Raw genomic sequence first — 14,376 nt, 5'->3', positions numbered from 1 at the left:
ACTGGACTCCCACCTACACCTCCCCGATATCCAAGTCCTTCCATGCCCCAAGATCCACTTACCTGAATTCGTCCTTTGTTTTGTTTTGTTTTTATCTTAACCTGGGGAGCCTTCACCCGATCAGAAGTCCGGACAGGAATCTCCATCACCCACTGCAGAGAAACATAGATTCTCAGCGTGCCAAGCTATAAAAAGAAAGAGACAAGAAGAAATAGGACTCTGAGAGACAGTAATAATTTTGCAAGGGATGAAGACACTTGACTGAAAATAAACTTCACCTTCATCAGAAAGAATTTTCTTAGTAGGCTGGTGTTAATGATATCCCACACCCTTACAGTATCATACAAAGGTGTTTCAAACCAGTCACGACCAAAGTTCGTAATTTTTTATGTTCCAACAAAAACAGCCCAGTTCAAATTACCAGAACAAGTCAGCTCCAAATGGGGCACACACAAACCCAGTCAAGTTTTGGCCAACATAGGCCAACTAGCCAATCGTTTGATTATGGAAACATGTGTATGTTTTGTCTGCGCAGGTGAGCAGCTTCTATTGCAAGACATTTAGTGAAGACCCTGGGAACAGTTGTGACCACGAAGGGGAGCATTTTGAATTGGAAATCATGCCCATTTATTACGAACCTGAGGTATTGGTGATGCGCTGGATGAATCAGAATGTGAAAATAGGCATACTTCAGATTGAGTGCAGCCATGAAGTTGCCTTGTTTCAGTAGTGGAATAACATCTTGAAGAGTAACCATGTGAAAGTGCTCTGAAAGAATGGATTTGTTTAGGGGTCTGAGGTCCCAGATTTAGCTCAGGGTCCTGTCCTCCTTGTGAGAGAGCGTAATTTAAATAATACATATACTGAAAGGAAATGCTTATATCAATGCATAACGATGCTACATAAAAAATGACAATAATAGTGATTTTGCTTAAACGTGCACTCAAATTGTGACCACGGTGTCTGGCCACCAATGTATACACAAACTAATAATGATAAATAAAATTGTTCCTGTTATGATTAATCAAGTTTATATTAACATTTACGATATTGCATTCATATTGAAAAATCTTATAGGCCGTAAGTTAGAGTGAGCTGTGGGTTTTTAGCTGCTTAGCTCTCATATTAAATGCATTTTTCTGTTTTCCAGTGTGCTGACTCGCAAAGGGCCATGACCCTGCAAATGTTCTTTTTCTTCAACTTGGAAGATGAATGTATCTTTGTAATTCCGTTCTCAAGCGCATATTTGGTGCCTTAGTTCAAGATTTGTGTACAAAATTGAAACAAACGGAGATTACTGTAATGTACAAGGACGTTTAGACCAATAGACAATGGAACTGCAGACCCGAAGACGTGCCGAGGTATGAAGTAACCCCGGATGTGCCACCTCCGAAGACGTCAATTGTGAAGACCAATCAAAGTGTTATGAATAAATGTGGGGTGACAATTGGAATTACCTAATGTTTAATTTGATAGGTTAAAGATAATGGGGTATAGTAAATGTCCAATAGAATTTTGGGGGAATGTACTACGAAAACGGGATAAAACCCATGTCACAGAAGGATCGAGAGAACTAGGTAGGGAATGCTATTGATTTTATCCAGAAACTCTGTCACTCTGTTTGGTGACTTTGAGACTTATTAGAACATCTTTACCCATAGACTGCCCTCTTTACGCTTCTCCTCCTTAAGAGGGAAGTGTTACAATGTCCCTCAGTCGAGTTTAGACTGATGGCGTTTTGACTGATGTCCTGAAGACGAAGACTGATCCTGTGTGCTGACCTAATCCTTGGAGGGTAATTATGACAATGCAATTTGTAATTTGTCTGTTTGCTTTTCCTTTCTAGGTATCAACTGCTCATTTTAATAGAGACCATAGCTAGATGTTTTCCAAATTGGTGTTCTAAATTGTTTTGCATGAAGCCCAACATGCTAATGCTAATCAGTGGTTAGGACAGGGGTTCACTTAAACTGATGCAAATAGACAAACAACTGACATTATGCTAGGTTGAACTGACGCATATTTGACACTTGCTGTATTTTGATCTATGTTTACGCCGTGCTATGTTCTGATGTTTGTGATTCTTGCATTAATGAAATCTTATCACAGTTGCCCTATCGTGACTATGCTATTATGCTTTTTGGTATTGAGATTAACTCTTTTGCTTGTAGATTGTAATCAATAGGGAATAAAATTCATAAAATTCTATTTAAAGGTGTGGTTATTCGTGGCTGAAAGGCCATGGTTGCGTCGATGAATTGATTAATGTCTTTAACCAAAGTAAAGTGCATTGTGGTGGTAAACATTGATGACATTATTGATATATTGCTTGATATATTGATCAGTTATCTCGTCCTACGGTGTCTCTCCACTGGGTCACAAGATTCATTGGCCTAAAACGAGTCCTAATGTGTAGTAAATTAACATAAAAGGATGCGTTAACAGTTCTGGTAGCAGAGCGACGGTTTTGGCCCTTGGGGGCCCTAGGACGGAGAATCATTGTTTAATTTGTTTTCTGTGATAATGCAAATTGGAAGTATGATGGGTTTCTGAGTTCACCATGACTTTCCCGGGATCTCGGAACCTGCCTAAGTGAATTGGGGATGTTCTCTGCGCCATAATGTGTGTGGTTTAGGGTTTTTGCGCTTGCTCAGCTTACGCCTTTTTGCAGGTGATTGTGAAATTTGTGCGTATCTAGGCCAGGTAAATGTTGTTTTGGTAGGAGTGGGCGTACTCCGCAGTATGAGAGTAGGGAAGTCGGTGTACTTCATGTGAGTGTGACGCTTTGTGCTAAAAAAAAATTATCCACGTGGTTGGTTGTATTGTACGGACCCGTCGTGGTCTAAGACTCCGGAGTATATTGACGGTGTAGGAGACACTTGGTTTATGTTGTAATCTGTGCGGTTTAATAGGTCAATCGGGCGTGGTTGACAAGTCAAGTTTGAGTCGAAACGCATGTGTGAAACCTTCGATGGAGATTTGGCAAATTCTAAAGTGCACTAGGACGAGCCATTGACAAGTCGAGATTAGAATTTGCGGGTCGAATTCTACTTGCGTATGCGGGAGCTGAGAAGGAGAGAGTAGCGGCCGAGGCTTCAAGTGAAATCTCTGTAAAGTTCTGAAGCGAATGTGTTGCCCTTCCTGTAGTAAACCGGCAGATTTGTGTTGTCATTTAAGGTGCTCGCAATAATTTGCATTAGTTTGTGTGGATTCAGTGAGGAGCGGACGAGCCGCAAGACTTTGTCAGCTGCAGTGTGTGAGTGTGACGTCAGTGGTGCCGCGCTGAGATAGGACAGTTATCGAGAGGGGTCGCGCACGGATTGGCTGCCGTCCGTGAAGAGGCAATAGGTTGAGAAAGGTGGGTGAAGAGTGTCCTGGGAACTAAGTCCCTTTCTGATTAAAAACACAAATAAGAGAAAATCGTGAAAATGAATTTTGTCAAAGCATTCAAAAGCGCTCTGAAAGGAGATGCATATATTATAGCAACTGATGGGGAGCCTACACCACCCGAGGGTACGCCAGCTTATATAGTTATGGAAGAGAAAGGTGTCGAGCCATGTTTATGGATGAAACAGTGGCGCAAACTAACAGAGAAAGAGGGATGTTTAGCATTCCCAGAACATGGGACGTTCAATACGAGGGTGCTAGAAAATTTGACGTGGATGTTAAGTGTACAGAAACCACCTCCGAGGCCGGCTCAGTATGAGGCTTTAGAGGTTTGGGATCTAATGGCTCTTAAACAGAGGCAAGAAAAATTTCAGAGAAGACTGAAAAGGGCAGAAAAATCTTATGCAGAGTCTAGAGGGGATGACAAGAATAAAATGTGGAGAAGGGGAGTTGTTGATGGAATAAAATTGTTCCCAGCGATAGCACAGGGAGAAGAGACACGGGGAAAGAAAGCCTCCTGTAAATCAGATAAAGATTCTAATAAATCCAAAGAGAACAAAAGACCTTGGGAAGAGGAAGACGATTCAGATGATGAGAATTCATGGACAGATTATTACATGATCGCCCGCCACCATATGCGGTGAGCGATAGCGCTCCAAGCACTAGCATGGATCCTGGGAACCAGCCACAGGAGAAGGGAGTTGCTGATACGGTACAGACTAGTGATACGGCTTTGATACAGAATGGTGTCAGTGTACCCACTGCACCAGACATGCAGATACAGTTGCAACCTCCACCGCAGATACAAATCTGATAGTGCCGCCAGAACCGATATATATGAAATCAAAGTTAGTGCAAATTGAGTTAACTCCGAAATTGCTGTCCCAGCCACAACCACAGTTAATACCAGGGTATAACCCAGTGGCTGGTCCTCCATTAGTACCTGTCCCAGGAACTTTGGAACAGACCTATGGAGTTACTGCTCCCCGAGTTTGGGACCAGGTCAGACACCTGCTGCCATATCGTTTCCAATTACCATTGGTCCACCAGTGCCATTGGATGCTCAAGGCAAAACTGGCGTATGTGATCAGGGAGTAATTACCCAGGATGAGATAAGAGGAGGATCTATGGGAACTCCCCAGATAATGGCCCCGGGAGAACAAGCAGTTGAAAAACCAAGGTCTTTAATAGACCTTAGCCCAGTGGGAGCACCCATAGAAGCAATGCAATACAGTCGAACCGGAAAAGGAAAAGCAAGATGAGTACCTAAATTTTGTAAGACTAGGGGCAGAAGCTGCTGAATTAGTGGAAGGTACGATGGGAGTAAATAGATTGGAGTCATACACGGAAGCAGAATTGAGATTCCTGTGCCCCAAGATTACCAAAGAAGTAGGCAAGGTGCATCAGAGATTAGCGAACCTAGCAGACAAAAACAATATTGATCTCGGAAACACTAAACATTTGAAGAGAAGTTACAGATTAGATTTTGACTCCAAAGATTTTGAGCACATGAGGTCTTCGGGAATGAAGGCACACTTAAAAGAACTGTTGCAAAGTGCGCAAATCTGGGGTGCACTGGAAAAATGGGAAGGCAGATGGGCAAAGAAAAGGGATAAGGAAAAAAGTGACAATCCAGGGTCAAATCAAGCCAAAACTTCACCCGATGCAGAACCAGTAAAAATACTACCCATGAGAGAAACAGCTTGTGGTGTCTTAGTTCATGTACCATGATCCAGGGGAGACATCCTATCTTTTACTAATGATTATCCCAGATTGAGGGAGAAACCGATCGAGTGGTATCAACAGACAGACAGGTTTGTGAAACTTGCAAAGTGTCTTTGGGAAGACTTGAATACCTTGTTCGAAATCATTGTTCCGCCTGATTTGTGGCTCGAGTGCAAGAGAGGGGTAGATTGGCCGACGAAGGAGCCGGCAAGGGATAAGGTGACCGCGGCACCCTCTGAAGAGGTGATGAAGTACTATCATAAGGTGATTGAGTTTTTGAAACAAAAGGTCTCGCCGAAGGTGACTGATTGGCAGAAGATTGACCGGACCTCACAAGAGGTTAAGGAATTGATACATGCTTACTATGAGAGATTGCTGAAGGCATTCAAACACTACAACGGTACTGAGACTATTGAGCCGCAGGACATGAATCATCTTGTGTTCAGATTTGTCGAAGGGCTGAGACCAGAAGTTAGCCAGATGATTAAGAATCACTTGATTTGTTGGCAAGCAAAGCCGATTGATGAAGTGTTGCAGTATGCGAAATACTGTAGTGATGAGATTGAGCTGAAACAGAAAAAGCTGAAAGAAAAGGTGATGGTGATGCAGATAAGGGCTGCGCAGGCAGGAATACAGGGAAATGGAGTTCAACAGATGATACAGCAGCAACCGCTAATTAATGGTGTGTTTCAGACACAGCCGAGAGGCAGAGGCCGAGGGTTTGTGAATCGCGGTCCAGACTTGAATACTGTTGTGGTTCAGAATGACATACAAGGGGCGAAAAAGATGTCCCCATGTCACGTGTGCGGGGGCGTGGGGCACTGGAAATGGGAGTGCCCGAATATGGTGCAGAATGGTGTTGTTCAGCAAATTACTAATGTCGGTACATTGCAAATTGTAAGAGGCTCAAAAATGAGACATCAAAACCAGAATTTTCCAAATAACCTGGTACAGATGCAAGGGGTACAGCCCATGCAGCAGATACAAATGCCACGTTTTCAGCCAGCACAAATGCAACCAGTACAATAGCAGGTTCCCATGGTACCTAGACAGCAAATGCAATTACCAATGGCTCCGATGGGACAGCAACAGGTGATGCTTCCTCAACAGGTCACAGGTCAGGTAATGAGTCAAAATAATACAGTACAACAATTCCCGTTACGAGGTGAAAATGGCATGAATGAAGAGTGGTCAGACGATAGCTCAGATAGCGAAGAGTGCAGGCTTGCAGCATCCCTGGAGGTAGATCAGAGGGTTCCCTATGTAGAAGGGAAGGTAATGGGTTACAAAGTCTCATTCCTGGTCGATACCGGAGCTACACATTCTACAGTCAGAAGTGCGGAGGTTCTAAAATTACCACCTTCAGGGCGTACTATAAGAGTAGTTGGAGTGGCAAACAAATACCTGACAAACCCGATTACCGATCCAGTGCAGGTTGAGATTGGCAACTTCCATGGGCTACATAGGTTTGTAGTCTGTGATTCAAGTCCAGTATCCCTACTGGGAAGGGACTTACTGTGTAAGACAAAATGTTAGATTACTTGTTCCAATGACGGTATCGAAGTGCAGACAAATAGTGACGATGAAGGAGACGAAGGTCAGTTCTCAGAGGAAGAGACAGGGACAGCGAATGAGGATTATCCTTTAATTACCTTGTTCCCGATGCTTACTATGATTGATCTACCTGTCGAGTTACAAGGAACGGTAACAGAGAAAGTGTGGGATCTGACAAGAAAAGAAGTAGGGCTCATAAAAGGCATGGAACCAGTTAAAGTACAGGTAAAGCTGAATGCGGTGTTTCCTCAGGTGCCACAATATCATATGGCACAAGATGTCCTTATCGAAGTGTCACAGATAATTGCAGATTTTCTGAAACAGGGAGTCCTGAAAGAGGTTTTGAGCAGTCCATGTAACTCTCCCATAATGGGTCTGAAAAAGCCTTGTGGAAAGGTCCGAATTGTGCAGGATTTGAGAAAAATAAATGAGATTGTGGTAAAATGTTGCCCCATAGTGCCCAATCCAGCAGTGATCATGTTTCAGGTTCCATGTGATGCTGAGTGGTTCACCGTTATAGACCTTTCACAAGCTTTCTTTTCAATACCTCTTCATGAGGACAGCCAATTTTTGTTCAGCTTCAAATTCCTGGATAAGGTGTACAGTTGGTGCAGAATTCCTCAAGGGTTTTCTGAATCACCGTCCATCTTTAACCAGATATTGAAAAAGGATTTGGAATCCTTAGTACTGCCTTTTAACTCGACCCTAGTGCAGTACATCGATGATTTGCTGATTGCGTCCAAAACAAGGGATAACTGTAAATACGATACCATTGCCTTACTGAATCATTTGGGAAAGAAAGGGCACAAGGTGTCACCTAAGAAGCTGCAATACTGACAGAAAGAGGTGAAATACCTAGGACATCTAATTGAAAGAGGGTCCAGGAGAATATCGAAAGAAAGAATAACAGCCATATTGCAAATGAACCCTCCAACGACAAAAGGGATGTCAGGATGTTTTTGGGAATGGTGGGCTACTGTCGCCAGTGGATACCCAACTTCTCGATCATCTCAAAACCTTTGATAAAACTGACAGGCAAAGAGATCAAGGATGAGCCATATACCATAGCTTTGTCCAAAGAAGAGCTTGAGTCATTTATGGAATTTAGAGAGTGCATGTGCAGGGCACCAGCGTTAGGTATGCCTGATTATACGAAGCCTTTTCTACTCTTTTGTCATGAACGTGATGCTTGTTCTTTGTCTGTCTTGACACAGGTCCATGGAGGTGCAAATCGCCCTGTAGCATATTTTTCAGCTACTTTGGACCCCTTCGCAGGAGCCTTACCGGGTTGTTTGCGTGCAGTTGCAGCAGTTGGTCAGAGCCTTACACAGTGTGAAGGCATAGTCATGGGATATCCCCTAACAGTAATGGTCCCGCATTCAGTTGAAATCTTGTTGACTCAAACCAAAACTCAGCACATGACAAATGCTCGTCTTACCAAATATGAGACAATCATACTGGGGTCACCGAATGTTTCACTAAAACGATGTACTTTATTGAACCCGGCAACTTTACTTCCTGTTGAAAATACTGAAATTAACAATGAGGAAGAATTTGAACATGACTGTCTTGAGGTAACAGAATTGTGTACCAAACCACAACCAGATATTCAGGACACACAGTTAAAAGAAAATGACTGTATCATGTTTGTCGATGGGTCCTGTCTAAGAGATTCTGTTGGGACACTAAGAGCTGGTTTTGCTGTGTGTACCATAGCTGGTATCATTGAAGCTTCCTGGCTCGAGAGAGTGTTTTCAGCACAAGTGGCAGAATTAATTGCCTTTACTAAGGCATGCCACGCAGCTGTGAATTTCAGAGTCACTATCTATACTGACAGCAGATATGGATTTGGAATCGTACATGATTTTGGCCAACTGTGGTCACAGAGAGGTTTTCATGACCTCTTCTGGTTCTCCTGTGAAAAATGATTAACAAATAAAGGATTTGTTACATGCAATTCAGTTGCCTCTTGAAATTGCTGTGGTAAAATGTAATGCTCATGTTAAATCACAAGACTGTGTCCATGGGAAACGGTTATGCAGATCAAGTCGCAAGATTTTGCGCATTGAACTGTATATCGTTCAAGGAACAGTGGGAATTGTTACCACAAACTGAAAATGACACATGTTTGAACCTTGCATTAAGGGTGGTCGATACCCTAGATGAGTTAAAAACATTACAAGGTCGTTCTAGCAAAGAGGAAAAACGATCCTGACAAAGAATGCAATGTGTACAGAGGGCTGATGATTTGTGGGTCTCAGAGGAGGGGAAATTAGTCTTGCTGAACAGCCTTCTGTCCCAGTTTGCTAGGCTGTACCACGGACAGGCTCACCTTGGGAGAGATGCAATGATCAGGTCATTTAAAATCGACTGGTTTAACCCAAAATTCAGACATGCTGCTGAGGTTATCTGTCACAGGTGCATCATCTGTCAACAGATGAATGCTGGAAACGGAACTGTGGTAACTTTGAGCCACATTGGGAGAGCTGGTGGTCCGTTCAGCAAAATGCAAATGGACTTTATCGAAATGCCTGCTTGTGGAGGATTGAAGTATGTGTTAGTGATTGTGTGTGTTTTTAGTCACTGGATTGAAGCCTACCCCACACGTAGAAATGACAGTCTCACAGTTGCAAAGCTGCTACTTAGGGAACTAATACCAAGGTTCGGGTTTCCGGTCTCTATAGAGTCAGATAGGGGCAGACACTTCGACAATGAGGTGATTAAACTCCTGTGTGCCACACAAGACATCGAACAAAAGCTGCATTGTAGCTACCACCCTGAAGTCTCAGGACTAGTAGAACAAATGAATGGTACTCTGAAATCAAGGATGGCAAAAATGTGCGCAGCTACCAATATGAAATGGCCAGATGCATTGCCCTTAGTGCTGATGTCAATGAGGAACACCCCTGACAAGAAAACAGGACTGTCCCCCCATGAGATCCTCATGGGCAGAGCTATGAGGTTGCCAGCAGTACCTGCAAATGCTCTAGTGAATATCACAGATGATATGGTGTTGGACTACTGCAAAGGTTTGGCTGATGTGATTCGCTCTTTCTCTCACCAGGTAGAAGCTAACACATTGCCACCGATTGGAAATCCAGGCCACACCCTACAAGCCGGTGACTGGGTGGTTGTCAAGAAGCACGTGAGAAAGTCATGTGTGGAGCCACGCTGGAAGGGGCCGTATCAAGTAATCTTGACAACCACCACCACTGTGAAGTGTGCAGGAGTTCTAAATTGGATACATGCCAGTCACACAAAGAAGGTAACGTGTCCTGCTGATGAGGAACTTGAAGTTTCCGGCACAACAGTTCCAGGAAGAGAAGTCTCAGGGTCAGAAAACAGTCAAGAAGGAACTGAGACTGCAGGAGGGCCCACTGAGAACAGCCTTGTCCCTCAAACAGTGAATGAGTTTGAGAGAGGTGACAGAGTGCCTATCTCAGTAGAGGCAGCAGGAGAACTAAGTCATGGAGAGGTTCTCCCAGAAGTAGACAGATACAGGTTAGAACTTGAACCCGGTACAGATCCAGAAGAAGAGAGAGAACTAATAGAAAGAGAACAGAGTGTGCTAGAGTCCTCTGAGCCAGCTGCAGGTCCATCAAGTGAAAACACCATATCACAAGAGGAGGGTGCTGTCCAGCGTTCTGAAAAGACACATCGAAAGAAGACGCATAAGGGTGATAACTGGCCAGAGAAACCACTCTTAAGAATAAGAAACATACCAGATGAAACAATAATAGAGGAGACTGATACATCCCGAGTGGAAGACCTAAGTGAAGGAGAACAGCAAGGTGAACGAAGGTTGAAAAGAAAAAGAGTCGCAAACAGAAGATATACAGGTCCTGAATGGGCGTATGCTACAACATCTGAATGGCAACAAGAATTCTTAGCATTCTGTTTTGATCAAGAAGTACCAGGCCAATACTACGGTACCTGAACTAATCCAGAGGAAAGACCTGGTTAAAAATTGAAATTGAAAACTGAGGAAAGAGACTTATAAATTACCGAATGTGACATTAAAACCGGATTCGACTTTGAGAAACCTGATTATGACAAGCTGCTAATCTGATTTGACGAAGGGGTCCTGGAGTCAGTGAAGACGCTGTAAATACACGCAAGGAGCAAGAGAAAAGTTCTAAATCATCCTCAAGTTGTTTGTTGTTCTGCTATCTGATTCTATACAGACATGGCTTATAATAGTGGTAGTAACAAGGGGAGTAAGGTGTGTGGTTGGCTAGGTCTTATAATAGGTATTGTGTGTGCAGTAATAATTGTGGGAGTGATTATGGGAATGCCATGGATAGAGAAAAAGACTATTAACGCTACTTCAAAACCTGAAACTACAACACTAACACCGTGGGAAAGATTTGAGCAGGATGCAAGACATTTGCATGAGGGAACTAATTCAAAGGGGGAACTTTCCACTAATGTCTTCTATCGCTTGCTAAATGAGTATGTGGAGACCATGGACGCAAAAGACTGTTATGTGTGCACCAAGATTCCTTCATCTGTGCAAGAAGGAGTTACCTACCATAGCCTTCCTTTAACTTACGGGATTAGCTGTAGCTTACTACTAACCAGATTCTATAATCAAGACCATGTGCAATACTTTTATTCAAATCTGGATGTTGTGTTCTCCTTTGTGCCTGTGATTGAATTTCTGAACAAGTTAGCTAAGGAACATGATACAAAAATAGTTAGAGGATTCTTCGAGCCAACGCTTACATTTGGGACTGCTTATGCACATCGCAATAATTTGACTTGCTTACTATCGCCTGTAGAGAAAAGCTTTTTAGATCACACTGATGATAGACGCAAAGCATTGAAAGAAAGATTAGAAAGAGGGTTAGAGAAACGCACATATGCAAATGATTATGCTTACACCGCAATCAAAACACAAGGCAAACTAGCTATAGATGCATTACATGTAGGCAGGCTTTGTATATATAGGCCAAAATCTGAGCAGGACAATTTGTTTGTGGGAACGAGTGAATGCAGGCATGTGTTTTTGTTTCAGAGTAAGTGGACATTTATGTTGAATGGACAAGATCCAGTGATCCCTGGGATCTATTACATCTGTGGGCTTAATGCTTATTACCGTCTCCCTAAGGGATGGTATGGGACATGTTATTTGGGAATAGTTTTCCCAAAGATTTACCGGATTGATGACTTAAAACAAATACCTAAAACGACTGAATTACAACATACTAGGCAAAAACGAGAATCAGTGGCTGCTGTCATTGGTGATATATTTGGAGCTATAATCCCTTCAGTAGGGGTTATCTTGAATTCTATGAAGATTCAAAAGTTGGCTACTATTGTGGATAACATGCTGACAAATTTTACAGGGGCTATACTCCTGATGGATACTGAACTTGCTGCAGAAAGAGCTATGACTCTTCAAAATCGGCTTGCTTTAGACATTCTTTTAGCAAAGAGTGGAGGGGTCTGCAAGATGCTCAACGAGCGTCATTGTTGCTCGTTCATTCCGGACAATAGTAAAAAGATTAGAGGTATGCTTACTAACCTAACTAGGGATAGTGCAGATTTGAAAGATTTGAAGGAACCTGGAGTTTGGGTGAAATTTGGAAAAGGAATTGCCATAGTAGGGAGCTGGTTTACCAACATTTGGAATGGGTACTTGCAAAAATATTAATGGGTCTATTAATTGTTCTGGCCTGTCTATTAGGAGTATGGGGGGCATGCAAAATCAATGATAAAATTAAGAGAAATTGGACTAAAAGAACCAGAAGAAATGAAGAAAGTGAAAGAGAGAGAATGTTCAATGAAATCTGGGAGAGTTCACATAAGGGACAAGATGTTGAAATGCGCATTATGCGTATAGTGAAAAATTAAAAGTGAAAGGTCAAAAAGGAAAGGTTTGTGTGATGACGAGCGTCATCAGAGGAGGGACTGAGAGAGCGTAGTTTAAATAATACATATACTAAAAGGAAATGCTTATATCAATGCTTAACGATGCTACATAGAAAACGACAATAATAGTGATTTTGCTTAAACGTGCACTTGAATTGTGACCACGGTGTCTGGCCATCAATGTATACGCAAACTAATAATGATAAATAAAATTGTTTGTATTATGATAAATCAAGTTTATATTAACATTTACGATATTGCATTTATATTGAAAAATCTTACAGGCCTTAAGTTAGCGTGAGCTGTGGGTTTTTAGCTGCTTAGCTCTCATATTAAATGCATTTTTCTGTTTTCCAGTGTGCTGACTCGCAAAGGGCCATGACCCTGCAAATCTTCTTTTTCTTCAACTTGGAAGATGAATGTATCTTTGTAATTCCGTTCTCAAGTGCATATTTGGTGCCTTAGTTTAAGTTTTGTGTACAAAATTGAAACAAACGTAGATTAATGTAATGTACAAGGACGTTTAGACCAATAGACAATGGAACTGCTGACCCGAAGACGTGCCAAGGTATGAAGTAACCACGGATGTGCCACCTCTGAAGACGTCAATTGTGAAGACCAATCAAAGTGTTATGAATAAATGTGGGGTGACAATTGGAATTACCTAATGTTTAATTTGATAGGTTAAAGATAATGGGGTGTAGTAAATGTCCAATAGAATTTTGGGGGAATGTACTACGAAAAAGGGATAAAACCCATGTCACAGAAGGATCGAGAGAACTAGGTAGGGAATGCTATTGATTTCATCCAGAAACTCTGTCACTCTGTTTGGTGACTTTGAGACATATTAGAACATCTTCACCCATAGACTGCCCTCTTTACGCTTCTCCTCCTTAAGAGGGAAGTGTTCCTATGTCCCTTAGTCGAGTTTAGACTGATGGCGTTTTGACTGATGTCTTGAAGACGAAGACTGATCCTGTGTGCTGACCTAATCCTTGGAGGGTAATTATGACAATGCAATTTGTAATTTGTCTGTTTGCTTTTCCTTTCTAGGTACCAACTGCTCATTTTAATAGAGACCATAGCTAGATGTTTTCCAAATTGGTGTTCTAAATCGTTTTGCATGAAGCCCAACATGCTAATGCTAATCAGTGGTTAGGACAGGGGTTCACTTAAACTGATGCAAATAGACAAACAACTGACATTATGCTATGTTGAACTGACGCATATTTGACACTTGCTGTATTTTGATATATGTTTACGCCGTGCTATGTTCTGATGTTTGTGATTCTTGCATTAATTAAATCTTATCACAGTTGCCATATCGTGACTATGCTATTATGCTTTTTGGTATTGAGATTAACTCTTTTGTTTGTAGATTGTAATCAATAGGGAATAAAATTCATAAAATTCTATTAAAAGGTGTGGTTATTCATGGCTGAAAGGCCATGGTTGCGTCGACGAATTGATTAATGTCTTTAACCAAAGTAAAGTGCATTGTGGTGGTAAACATTGATGACATTAATGATATATTGCTTGATATATTGATCAGTTATCTCGTCCTATGGTGTCTCTCCACTGGGTCACAAGATTCATTGGCCTAAAACGAGTCCTAATGTGTAGTAAATTAACATAAAAGGACGCGTTAACACTTGTGAATAAGAAAGTAGTGTGAATAAACTCCTGTGCCTTGCTGGTATATGGTCACTGTTTCTATGGCCCCTTTTTTGAGGAGTGCCTGAACTTTTTCCTTGAGCAACTGTTGATGTTGTAATAAGAGTTTGTGTGTGCGAGGTGGAATGTTTTGTGATGTGGAAGTGAGCTCCAGACAATAAC

This window comes from Pleurodeles waltl, chromosome 8 (genome assembly GCF_031143425.1).
Source record: "Pleurodeles waltl isolate 20211129_DDA chromosome 8, aPleWal1.hap1.20221129, whole genome shotgun sequence".
Taxonomy (NCBI): Eukaryota; Metazoa; Chordata; class Amphibia; order Caudata; family Salamandridae; genus Pleurodeles; species Pleurodeles waltl.
The sequence above is the reverse complement of the archived record's forward strand: the minus strand, read 5'-3'. Positions refer to the sequence as shown.